The sequence below is a fragment of the Chiroxiphia lanceolata genome, chromosome 9 (assembly GCF_009829145.1).
Source record: "Chiroxiphia lanceolata isolate bChiLan1 chromosome 9, bChiLan1.pri, whole genome shotgun sequence".
Lineage (NCBI taxonomy): Eukaryota > Metazoa > Chordata > Aves > Passeriformes > Pipridae > Chiroxiphia > Chiroxiphia lanceolata.
In genome coordinates, this window is record NC_045645.1 from 16,270,041 (window position 1) to 16,282,661 (window position 12,621).

The 12,621-nt window shown below is 39.7% G+C and overlaps 1 long non-coding RNA gene across 1 annotated transcript; it reads left to right on the top strand.

Annotated features, from left to right (window-relative positions):
* Positions 1-2,339: 2,339 nt before the first annotated feature.
* Positions 2,340-12,414, top strand: LOC116790995. The gene is made up of 4 exons (XR_004358584.1): positions 2,340-2,684; positions 5,132-5,289; positions 6,112-6,358; positions 12,240-12,414. It is a non-coding gene; the product is annotated as an uncharacterized LOC116790995 (long non-coding RNA).
* The last annotated feature ends 207 nt before the right edge of the window (positions 12,415-12,621 follow it).

Consider the following 12,621-nt stretch of genomic DNA (forward strand, 5'->3'; position numbering starts at 1 on the left):
CCCAGCAGGATCAGGGGGTGAATGGTGCCTTCCAGATCCAATTGGAAGCAAAGAGGACTAGTGCACATCAGCTGATAAGGCTGGCACAGCTTTTCTCACTAATGTTGAGTAAATCCCCAAAGGCTGTGGAAGCCAGTAAGCAACTAAAAGTTCTAGTGCTTGTTAGAGTAATCTTATCCCAATGATCCACGTCTGTTGGTTCAGCAAAATGAGGGCTAGAAATGTCATGAGAATAGGATCTCTCCACAGAGCCCCATAATTCTGCTTCCAGTCTCCTGGGGCAGCAGCAAGAACTTAGGTGAATAAAAATGGTAAATAGTATTCACAGGAGGAAAAATTTCTCTGTAATCACAGGAGCTTTGTATAGAGTTTCATTCTTGACTTTGAAATTGTGAAACATTTGCCTTACATTTGCCTTGGTTCTGGTTTCCATTTTTTACTGAAACGTACATCAGATATTTTCCCCGGTGTAGTTCTTGCAAAAATAACAAGCTCTAAAGCTTGTCCAGTATGCTTCAGCAAACCAAGCAGTTACACTCACTGCACTGGACCATGACCATATGTACATGCAGGGCTGTCTTTTTATTTTCCATTCCCATGTTCAGACAGTGTCACAATGTCTTTGATACAAATGATTTCATTGACTTAATAGTTGATTGTGTACCACAGAAGTTTGCAATAGCCTCGGAGGTCATGTTTAATGACACTGTTTTGCAAAGCCCAGCCAGTGCCTTCAACATGCACAGCTCTCCATGTGCTTTGAGCTGTACCATAATCCTCTTCATGCCCTACATTGCCCATAGCGTTCTAAGTGGGGGAAGCTTCATGAGGGAGTGTCCTCACAACCCCACTGGAGACATGGGATCTTTCAGGCAGGACAGTGGGTACCTTTGCATTGCTTTGTGCCACGGGAGTTGGTAGAGATTTTACATATCACATTTCAACTTTTTTTTTTTTCTGCTCCCACTGCCCAGATAATTCAAGCAGGATCTAACAGCTGACACAAAAGCGATCCTCATGGCTGATCTAGATAGACAAAGAGGTGAACCTGTTTTGTCCAGGGGCCTACACTTTTTAAATATAATATCTAATCTACTAAATCAGCTTCTTGGGTAGCCTATTGCTGTAGGAAAAAATAGGTGATTTAATTGCTGATTTTCCGTGCATTTCCTGCATTGAACTCTGTCTAGAACTTGACAGTACTCATTCGGGAAACCTGGAAAGGAAATTTCTGTAAGGTGGAGACATTTGCTTATAACTGGTATAAAAATAATCTGGTTAAAACTGTGTTTAGCGTCTCATGCAAAAGAGTCTTGAAGAGTCAATTAGACATGCACAAACTAACGAACTGCAAAAAAAGGCTTTCCCTCCATTAAATGCCTCTCCGTAATCATCAATATTCTTAAAAAGTGTAATGATTTCTTATCAGTGCTTGAATGAACCGTAAAACTACCTTTTGAAATATTGATATTTCCACAATTTTGAACACAAGAATGTTTTCCCTTCTATATAGAAGCTGACGGGCCATTGACTTGCAGTATATTTTATTCCTGCTGAAGAACATACTGTATAATGCAAATAAGTACTCACTTAGCCTGCATTTTTCTTCTAACAGGTCTATGAGGCTCCTTTGTTTCACATGCTTTAGCTTTTGATTTAAGGCTTAATCAAGGCATTCTCTGCGTGGGATGTTTTGTATGAATAAGGGAGATAGCTATCTTCATCTTTGAAACTGAAAGCAGAAACATTTCACAAATGGTTTATGCTCACATTTGTGAGGATGTTTTATCAACATCAGATCTAAGAGATGGTTTTCATCTGGGCAAATCATGGTAGCTCAGTTGGTGTCCGTGAGCTGCAGTGATTTACATGGCTGAATGTCTGGATCCTGCAACACTCAACATCACAAAGGAGAATACAGCCATAGATGGGAATTGTGGAACATATGTTATACTGAACTTTCTTATTCTACAGTGAATTGTAAGCACAGTTGATTTCAGAACTAGTATCTACAGGTAAATATCTAGCTAACGAAAAGTCAATGGGACATTGTTTTCTTCAGAAAATGCACTTCCATCATCTCTGAAAGAATACCAGACTGACTTCCCAACAACCCGTATCAGTCAGAAAGAGATATAGGGGTGTCAGAAACTCAATATTTGGCAGGTAGATCAATATTTATGAAATACAGTATTTCCATTTTTGCTTTTCAAATTTCTCATGTGTGTGGTTTATTTAATGCTGTTACACTCTAGATGACAAGACAATTTAAACATGTAATACATCAAAAGAAAGCATTAAGTGATTTAAGATTTCTTCTATTTCTAAAGAAAAATTTACTTTCATTTTGGAAGAAAAGTAGCTTTTGAAGACTCCAGGTCCTGCATTTCTCCCTCTCCAGTCTGCTCTGCTAATGACATCAAGTTTGCTCCCCCTGTGTTTTAGGGGTTTTTTTTTAAGGAAGAAGGAATAAGTAACATTGACTGAAAATCCTTAATGATGGAAGCAAAGGAAATGATAGGCTGGGCAAAGAGCCATCCGTCCCTGGTGTCTCATGGTGGCTGTCTGTGAGTGGCCGTGCCCTAGGAGTTCCTGCTTCCGTGCTGCACACGCCTGCCCCTGTGCCATAGTCCATGGGCTCCTGGAAGATGCCGCTGCAGCTGTCTGTGGAGCCATCTTGCAAAGTGAGTAACCAAAATTTTGGATTTAAAGCTACTTTTTCGTTTGTGTTCTGGCACAGACAGTGCTGTACCTCACTCTATAACTCTCTCAGTGCTACAGTAGAGTTTCTGCTCTTGCCACTTTTGGTGAACTTGCCCTAATATTAAAAACGTGTTTCTGGAAAAAAAGCTGGTGCAGAAACATATGTGTTTCTTATCCCAATCTGGACTGAACAAATCTGCCAGTTGCCTAGAATACTCATATAATTGTAGACATACCTTTATCTCTAGTCTTATAACTACATGACAGGAAAATGCAAATCTTTCACTCTGCTACAATTTAACAGCAGGACTCACTGAAGCCTTACAATATTTATTAGGTCTTTTATTTATTGTCAGTTGCCTCCTTTTAAATATGGCATAGACACACACCGACACCAACACTGTATTTTACTTATATCAGTAGGTGTGGATCATTTTCCAAAACAAGTAAAAAGGGTTTTAAAAGGTGTCTGTCATCTGCGAAGCTTTTTATTAACCAGTGTCAGCCACTGGAAATTATGTACAAACTAAAGCCAATGGAACAAAAGTTAATTATCTAGTACAGCTATTGTTATTATGTAGAGGAGCCAGCCCCTATTGATTAATGAGTCAGTGCTGTGTTTGCTCACAGGAATATTAATATCTCGTGCACAAGAGAAGTCATTAAAATGAGCAAGGAAGACCTTGACTTTAAACTTAAAGTGCACATTGCTCTAGTTATCTGAATCATTTTGTCAGGTATAGCATCACAGTTATAAATTATTGAAACAAGTAGTTATTGTAAAGATAGTTCACATACCCTGTTTTAAATTAAACAAGTCGATACGCTTTTCCCATTATGTTCTTCACGGTTACAATTAGGAGACTTTAGGTGGACAGAAAAAGAGTTAGGAGATAGAATAAGACTCTGGTGTGCGAGCCTTTGCCTCACCTAACCCCTCACAGCATGAAAAAACTGAGTAATACTGGGTCCATGCTGAGCTGATGGAAAGGGTGGGTATAGTGGACAAATGCAGGATAGGTCAAGAGAGATCTCTCATAAAGTGACTGCAGAGCATTGCAGATGGCCTGATAATAATTAGCAAGTAGGTATTAAGGCATATTTCAGAATCCAGATTCAACACAGTCCCTCTTCTAATATTCCCAAAGCCACCAAATTATGCACTGGAAAACCTACATTACTATTTTATGAAAATGTATGTTATGACATTAAGAATATGATAATACTTTACTGAAAATACAATTGCACCTGCTTTTACATCATACTAAGACCTCAAACTTAAAAAAGTCAACATAGATCTACAAAGTTGAGGTCTAGGATTCATTTACACTAATGCTATGTTACATCACTCTGACAAAGTAGAGGGACATTTAGGTGGGAGTATATTCTGTTGTATCTAATGTATATGCTATTACCAAGAGCAAGCCAAAAGCAGTCCTGGTATAAATGAGAATCAGGTGTCATGTAACCTAAGAGGAGAAGATATCAAAAGGGAATATAATTTAATTATATTAACGTATAAGTACAATAGGAAAAAAAAGGTAAAACTTTAAGTTATTGAAAATATTAAGCAGTAATTTGGGGATTTTTTGTAGGTGTATTGTAGGTGATGCAAATTCGTTTCTGTAAAGATGCAGACGTAATTTTGAATTACAAATTGTGTCTCCTCAAGCTTAACAGATTACTCCTGTAAATCGTGGTGAGCATATGTCTTGGGGTCTTGCCAGAGAATATTAATCCATCCAGAATTAAACTCCATTCTTGGTAAAATGGATCTGTGGGACCAAACCTGTATCTCTAGAGACTTGTGAGTCTCTACCAAGCTGAGTGAGCAGTAAACGTCTCTCTTTCTTCAACATAACTAATTTCTAGGACCAACTGTTACCTTATTTGGCTTGCTGTCATGGCAGAACAAGAAACAAATCTCCAGAAGTGGATGATCAATAAGAAACTGTCCAGAAGATAAGAACAGAAACAGCTAGTGGTCTGGAAAACATAATCCACTAGTGAAGATTGAGTGAGTGGTGTAATTTAACCTGGAGAAAGAGACTGAGGGAGTGTAACAGACTTCAACAAATATGAAAAAAGTTATGGAAAGGAAGGAGGGAATTTTTGTGCTGTGTGTTCACTTCATATAAATAATCAATTTTCAAGGGTAGATAGATCAAAGTGTAATCTGTTTAAACTGTAGCAAGGAAGATGTCAATTAAGAATGATTGGAGGTAGACTGCATGGTGAGGTCAAGGCAATTCATCTCCTTTTTCCTTTTGTGTTCCATTGTTTTGAAGCTTTTTCCTCATGCTGGTCCTGCAACAGAGGATGTGAATGGGTTGTAGGAGGAATATAGGCTGTCTAGAGAGTTGCAAGGTGGAGGGAATTTGGCCTCTTCATCCTACTTCCCTCTCTGTTCCGGCAACCTCTTTTGCAGGGCCCGAGGCAATGTGCAATATTGCTGTGCCGTGAGTCTGGATGTGGCTGACCCAGAGACCCTCGCAGGATACAAGAATTCAACAGGGGGGACACACAGGGGAGAGCAGGAATGATTTTTTTAACTGGAACCTCAGCCAAATGTCAACAGAATTTTGGGTAAGGTAGCAAAGCTGCTTCTGGTCAAGAGGATACCTCAGTGCAAGAGAATTCCCAGCTGCAAGCAGTGGGAAGATGAGAGCATCTTAAAGTAGAAATTACAGAAATCTTCTATAATGGAGCCTAAATCCAGAGTACTTGTAATTCTTTTGTTCTGTATCGTGCCAGCATGGAGAACTAGCACTTCATCCTGAGTGTGGGATATGAGACCAGGTGTGTGTGTGTACACAGCATCCAGGAGAACTCTTCTCCTGGGCCCCAGGACATGCATCGGTATGGGCTGGGCTGGCGCTGAGTGCGCTAAATGAGACAGTAGTCTCAAGAGACAAATTCTGCTCTTAATTAGTCCAATCCACCTTATTGATGTCAATTTGTCCGAGCATTTTCCTGGCTGTTGATGAGCTACTATCCAAAGAATTTGAAATCAAATGTTTCAATGCCAGTCACAGAGCCATAAAAAAATGACACCTTCTCAGAGGACACCTTTAAAGTTCTTGAGCTATATTACAGATACATTTTTGGTAATCTGATGAATAAATATTTTGGGCTGAATTAAGTCTGCGTTTAGCTTTCTTAGTCATGGGTGGATTTTTGTTCCCACTCTGATAACTTGCAAGAAGTAAAGAAATCAAAATAGACCTAATGATTTCAATTAAACATCTTATATTTTTGTATTTTTTAAAAAAAACTATGACATTTGCACTGAGATATTTTAAGGTTAATAGATTACCTCTGAATCCCAAGGAAATCAAGCTTCCTGTGCCTGCCTGTCATTTACTGGAGTGGTTACTTATCTGTCAATATTTCTTCCTTTTTTTCAAGTCCCAGGCCTACTTGATCTTGTCCATTTGGCACTGCTGGAGGAATAACAAGTTTCTTCCCATCATGCACCTTTCTGGGATACATCATGACAGAGAAATCTCAAAGCCCAGGTCAATTATAACAGAAGATGTGTAGCACCTCTGCCCCCACAGCGTCTTCTGGGGATCCACTCAGCAAAATGATATAAAACTATTTCCAAAGACTTCCCATGGTCTGGCACTACTTAGAACTGAGTAACTGGCAAAATGTAAGGAAATATGCATATGTACCTCAGCTCACCTCCTGCTTTGCCAAGGAGTAAACAAACGTTATGTGTGGGGAGGAGCCTGAGGCTGGCAGATTCCTCACTGTACAGTAATTACTTTTTAATTAGAATTCATTGAATAAGGGATAGATACCTTCCGTACCTTCTCCCACTGATGATTTTAATATTCCCCTGTCAGGTATTATGAGGCAGTAGCTGACAGTGAGTTACATGAAGTAATCCTGTAGCTGGTAGCGACTTACATAAAGTAACCAACTTAACCATTTGTCTTGGATAAAATATGATCCCCATCCTTACTTCTTTCCATGGAGTCTGTCACTGGCGCGTTGATGTAGTATTTGTTTACTCTCATTCCTGCAAGAGGAAATATCATAGTTCATGTATCAAATTACTGTAACTGACTGGAGCATTTTTATTTAAAATAATGTATAGTGATATATTTTCATAGTGTCATTGATGTATTTTCAGGACTTCTAATTTTTGCAAGCATATAATCTGAATATCATTTATCTGGGTGTGCAGTTGTAAAATCTATGGTAATATCTGATCTCATTATAAAAATCAGCACTTAAGAATGGACTAGAGTAACTAAATCTGAAACTGACTGGATATTTGTGGTATTTTGATAGAAATAAGAAAGAAATTCAGGGTTTTTTTCTTTTTGCTGCAGGGCCTCTAAACACAATCTGACATGTGATGTATTTTTGAAGTCAAAGTTAATAATTCTCTTTACATAAAAAATAAATACCCCCTATTGAATACATGCTCTAAAATTAGAATTGCATATTTCTAAGTAATATACCTAAGGAAAGTGATTTATTCTAATGCAATAATGGCATAGATTTACAAAGCTTGAGTGATACAGTGTTTCTCGTTATGGTTGTAAAATATTTGTTGCCACTGTGGGATTTTCTAGATCATTATTTTAAAAAAGGAAAAACCTACTTTGACAGATGAACTGGGGCCATTCTGAGCAAATCACAGATACTTCATATAACAAGGCCTCCAAAGAGGGGAGCACAGACTTATTACTATGGCAACCCAGATCAAAACACTATTTTAGTGGAGAGTTTCCAGTTTTACAATGCAATGATGATTGTTTATAGTACTATTGAAACCAGATTCAGCAAAGGTTCAAGAAATGAGCTGACAAGAGGAAAATCATTATAGATAAACTGGGGATACGTGAATGACATATTGTGGAATCTGCTATTATTTGATCAAATGATGAAATTGTTATACAAACATAGATAAATAGTAGTAGATGATAGAGTGGGATGGACCCTGTTTTGTTCGTTGTGTCATATTGTATAATTATTGTTTCAATGCTGAAAAACTCAAAAGCAGATTTAATAACATAAATTACTTAACTTTTGAAAAACCTAATAATTTATAAGATTTAAATTTAAAAATGCTTTCATTCCCAAATCATTTAGTAACACCTACATAATAACAAACATCACGTACACCTGGTGTTTAAACAGCACCTCTGGTGGGGTGCTTTTTCTGAAAGTGTATCAGATGGCACATGGGCTGGATAATACATGCTTAATCCTATATCAGCTAATCAGTGCTTAAAAACTATTAGTCCTACAGCTGTAAACCTCCTCAAACCTCTCTCATATCTGCAGTGGCAGGGCAAGGGGATTTTTTTTTTGTGGCAATAGCCTAGGAGCCGCTCTGGGTACCCTCCAGCTAGTTTCTGCCTTGTATCTGCTGGCTCAGAGAAATGAGTTGGTTATTAACCTCCTTCCTTGCTGTAATGGTCCTACTGGTTTCAATATAGGAACCACAGGAATCTGGGGATAGTGATCTGTTTTCTGCTTAGGATTATTTCTCAACACAAGAGCCATGGATGAGATTACTTGTTCTGGCTTCCTTCCAAGTTCATGCCATCCTTCACCTCAAGATCTTGAGTAAATCATGACCATTCACCTCACCAACCTTCTTTCTAGCCCCACTTCTCAACTTTATAACATTAATGCTCAAAATCCTGAGTTCACCTGTCCATATAATTGGGGCAGTGTGGTTAAAGCCTCTGCTCCCACAGCATGAAAAGAAAAAGTTCCTAGTGTCTTGTCTAAGGGCTATAGAAGCAGCTCCTGTGCAGGAAAAATGTTGCCAGCCTGAGAAAAAAATCTGGAAAGAAGAAAGGCGAATGAAGACTGATCCCAGCAAATTTCCTATACCTGTAAATAGTCTGATCATGCCTGAGCATGCCTCTGGCACAGGTCTTCCCTCTACAGGATGAAGCTTGCTTCTTGCTTGATGTTTCTCTCAGGGGGACTCACTGATGGGACAGCTCTGAGACCAGCAGGGCCCCAGGACCTCCTGAGACAGGGTCTTACTTCTCCATCCCCAGGACAGTTTTCTTCATGGGATCCCCAAGGTGAAAGTGTCTGTAAGCTCAGGGCAGTTTTATTTCCTTAAAGAAATAAGAGATTTACTTATAGAAGCCTTTAATAGTTGGACTGAAAATACAAAGTGGGTGAAATGTTTTCAGAAAAGTGATTTACTATGTAGTTTGTATATTATTGTGGGTAGAGGGGCTTTAGCTCTTTGTGGAAGTTTGAAGCAAAATTTTGCCTTACATTTGGTATTTCAGATGATGCAGGGAAAGCATTTTCTGGTGTAGTCATACTTGGACCAGAATACAAAACACATCCTTTAGTAAACTGTGAAGCTTTAACTTGTTCAAATGACACTTTCCCAGCAAATCATTTTGAACTTGAAAGCATTAGAGGGGTCACATTTTTACACAGCTGATCTACCACTGAACAATCTTTCTTTAGGCTTTAAGAACATCCAGCCTTTTTTCAACACAAGTTATCATGCCTCATCCCTGAATTACATTTTCCTGAGTTTATGACCATTTCAAGGAAAATTAAGCCACTCCATTAACATCTGAGACCAGAGCACCCTTCAAAAATCCAATCCAGTAGAGCAGTTAATGGTATTTATTGCTCTTTCCTAGTGCACTTGTATTTTCTCTGCCGTGTGAGAACTATTCAGACATCATCATACAAGTAACAGGAGTGTACTTCTTGTCTCAACTCCTAAGAGATGCCATTGGCACATACTTACTCATGGAGCAACTATAATCTAAAAGACTTTCTAGAATACAGATTGAGTCCCCATGTAAGTATAAGGAAGCAGTGAGTGTTTTCCACTGTTCATACACTCTTGCCTTTTCCATCTAACCTCACAAACATCTGTCTTCAGCCAAGAAACAGCAACAAGGATGTCAACAGCTGTTCTGTTCAGCCAAGAACAGTGCTGATGTTAAAGTTTTCCAAGATCACTGAGTTCCTACATTATTAATCAAGGGCTTCAGAAATAATTCTGCTGACAGACTACTTATGAGGCTTGTCTCCTGTCTTCAAAGTATGGTCAGTTCCCTGTCATGTAGCATGGAGCGCAGATGAAGGCTGCTGTGCAGCTGGTGAGGACTGCATTAGTCACTTGGAGGTCATAAGAAACATCTGACAGAAATGGCCAAGGTAACCTTAGGTCCCTCATTGCCCCCCCTTTTTTTTTTTGGCACAGTTACATTTATTCTGGAATGTCTCCATATAATGTGAATCTCCAGGAGTTCTTGTAACAACAATGGCAAAGAACATTTTTGCCTTTATTCATCCTTGCTCCCCGATACTTACTTCTGGTTATCCAGCTTACCTGGTTGCCCTGCATGGTGGATGTCCTGTGTGGCCAATGGTAGGCAGCATCTGAAGACTGTAGTCACTTGTTTACTCGATATTTCTGATAGTGCTTCCCACACAGAGGATGCCAGAGAGATGGTTTCTGTCTTCCTATGAGAGTTCTTGATGGCTGAGATAACCAAGACAGTAAAGATACCAGTCTTCTCATTTAATGAAAAGAGGTATACCAGCACAGACTCTTTTTTTGCCATAGGCCCTGTTCAGTCTGGCTTACATTCTCTTGAACTTCAAGCTCTCTATCAGGTCATCGTCTGAGGCCTCTGGTAGGTCTGGGATGGTGAAAATGGCTTGAACCTTGATTTTTCCAAACCAGTTAAAAAAATCTGAAAATACAAAGTGAGCTCATCATTTTGACATTAAATAGAAACAATCTTCAAAGGGAAAAAAACTTCATCCAACACCCCAGTTATGACCATTGCATGAAACCTCTCATAGGCTGCTCAAAGCAGCAATATGAAAATGTTGAATATGAAAAATAAGTCTATGAGACAGAAACAGAACAACCTGCTGGCTCAGAAATGTCTGTGTTCTTCTCTTGGTCATTTTCTTCCCCTCGAACTTTCAACAACTTGTATCAGCAGGAATGTCTTTAGCATTTTATCCCAGCCCACAGAGCAAGTAAGAGCTTTGTTTAATAGCAGCTTCTTGATGCAAAATATCTCATGAATTTGAAATGCAAAATGGCTCCTATGTTTCAGAAAACTGCCAAGTGAAGATGCCTCTGTAACAGCACAACAGTGGCTCTGGGGAAGACTGTTTCCAAGGAAGAGCAGCACAGAGCCAGGTTTGCATGGGTTTCTGCTCTCTATCACTCATATATATGTTAAAAAATAGTTGCATAACCTGATCATCTCCATGCTTAGAAGTCAGCACAGCTTTATTCCTAACCAGCTCCCCTGCCACAGGATAAATCTTCTCCATCTATCTCATCAGTTTTGTGTAAGTGCTCCATCCAGTTCTCAGTACTGTTTTTATCAACAAGCATTGTCAGGTTAAAAACTGGATGACTTACATCCAGTAAGCAATCTGAAGAATTCAGTGCCACAGAAACATGCTTAATGCTGGATAACCATCCACCTTTCCCAAGTGAATTTTTAATGGCTGGGGCTGCATTCCATAATGTGCTGAGCAGAAGGAGCTGTGATTAAGCCCCACACTCTGTGATTTCCATCCAAAATTTTCCGCTCAGCGGTAACAAAATCTTATGTAGTTTTCACTAAACTCTCCTCCAATTTCCCACTGGCTTTTAGTATGTGCAGATAATTCAGAATAAAGCCCCTTGTCACAGTAATATGTGTTCTAGCGTAGCACGGAGGAGCTGTTTCACCATGTAAAAGCCATATTGCCAAGCTGTATTATACTTTACCTGTCACCATGCCAGGGAACATTTAACAAGGAAGGAAAACAAGGAAAGTGAATGTGTTGCCAGCTATTCAATATAGGCCATTTACTGTTAAACTGTGCTGGAGTTTAAATGCACCCTGGTTTTCTTCTGATACTGATAGCAAAAAGCTGAAAGGTTTTGCACTGTTGAACCACTGTTCAGTGCTGCTAATTTGGACCTGGACCATCTCACTAGGTCTGTATGGTTCGCTGGTCTTTCCTCAGCCTCAAGGGGGTTTTTTGTTTGTTTTCGAAAGGTTTATGCTCCAGAAAGTGAGTGTTTGGCCGAGTGACCAGTTTCTGTTTCTGTGAGAGAGGGTGGCCCAGACTGCTTGAGTCCACTGACTGCCTGGTTATGCAGGTAGAAGGCTCAGTCTCATGCACAAACTAGGACAACCTCTTAGGTACAAGTGTCTTGCCATTGTAATGCCTTCGTCATCCTGACAGTTCAAAGCCCTGAGGTTCTTGCTGGTGCTCCCCATGCAACAGGTGAACAGTTAGGCCTTTGAACAGCCCTAACACTCATCAACAGAAAGGGTAGCGTAACTTTTCCCTTTTGGGGGATGTCCAACAATGTTACCCTTCAGTTCTGCTTCCTGCTGCAGGCGCTGTCTGTGCTGTTCATGTGAAGCACTAGTTCAGTGACAGCCATGGAGCTTGGGCTGTAGGATGTGTCCTCCCTTTAGGTAAGGAAGAAAAACAGCATCTGCAGTGAACGTGGTCCTGGCATCTGGTAAATTGAACTTGGTCTTATTTTCTAGAAAACGGAGTGACTTTGGTGGAACGACTCAGATGTGCCTTTATGCAGCCCTGCTCTGGACAGCCCGTGGTCTGCAGAACAGCAGAGGTCTGCCTTCAAGTTACTGCAGGCAGAAGAGGGGACAGACTCACAAGTCTGGCATTCAGCAAGATGATATGGTACAAAGCACCACCCAATAAGTCTTAGTAAGTAGCTGTGTAGTTAAGCTGTGATGTTATGGGTATTTGTAGTTTGTATGACTCAATGCTTTTATTGTTTTAATAGTTTGATTTCTCTGTGGTTGCTTTGGGCTGTTTTTGGAGCACACTGGCAAGTACTTACAGTGTGCTTTTGGAGTGAAAATTAAGACCGTGGATGTGGAGTAGTGAAAGAGTAGCTCATAG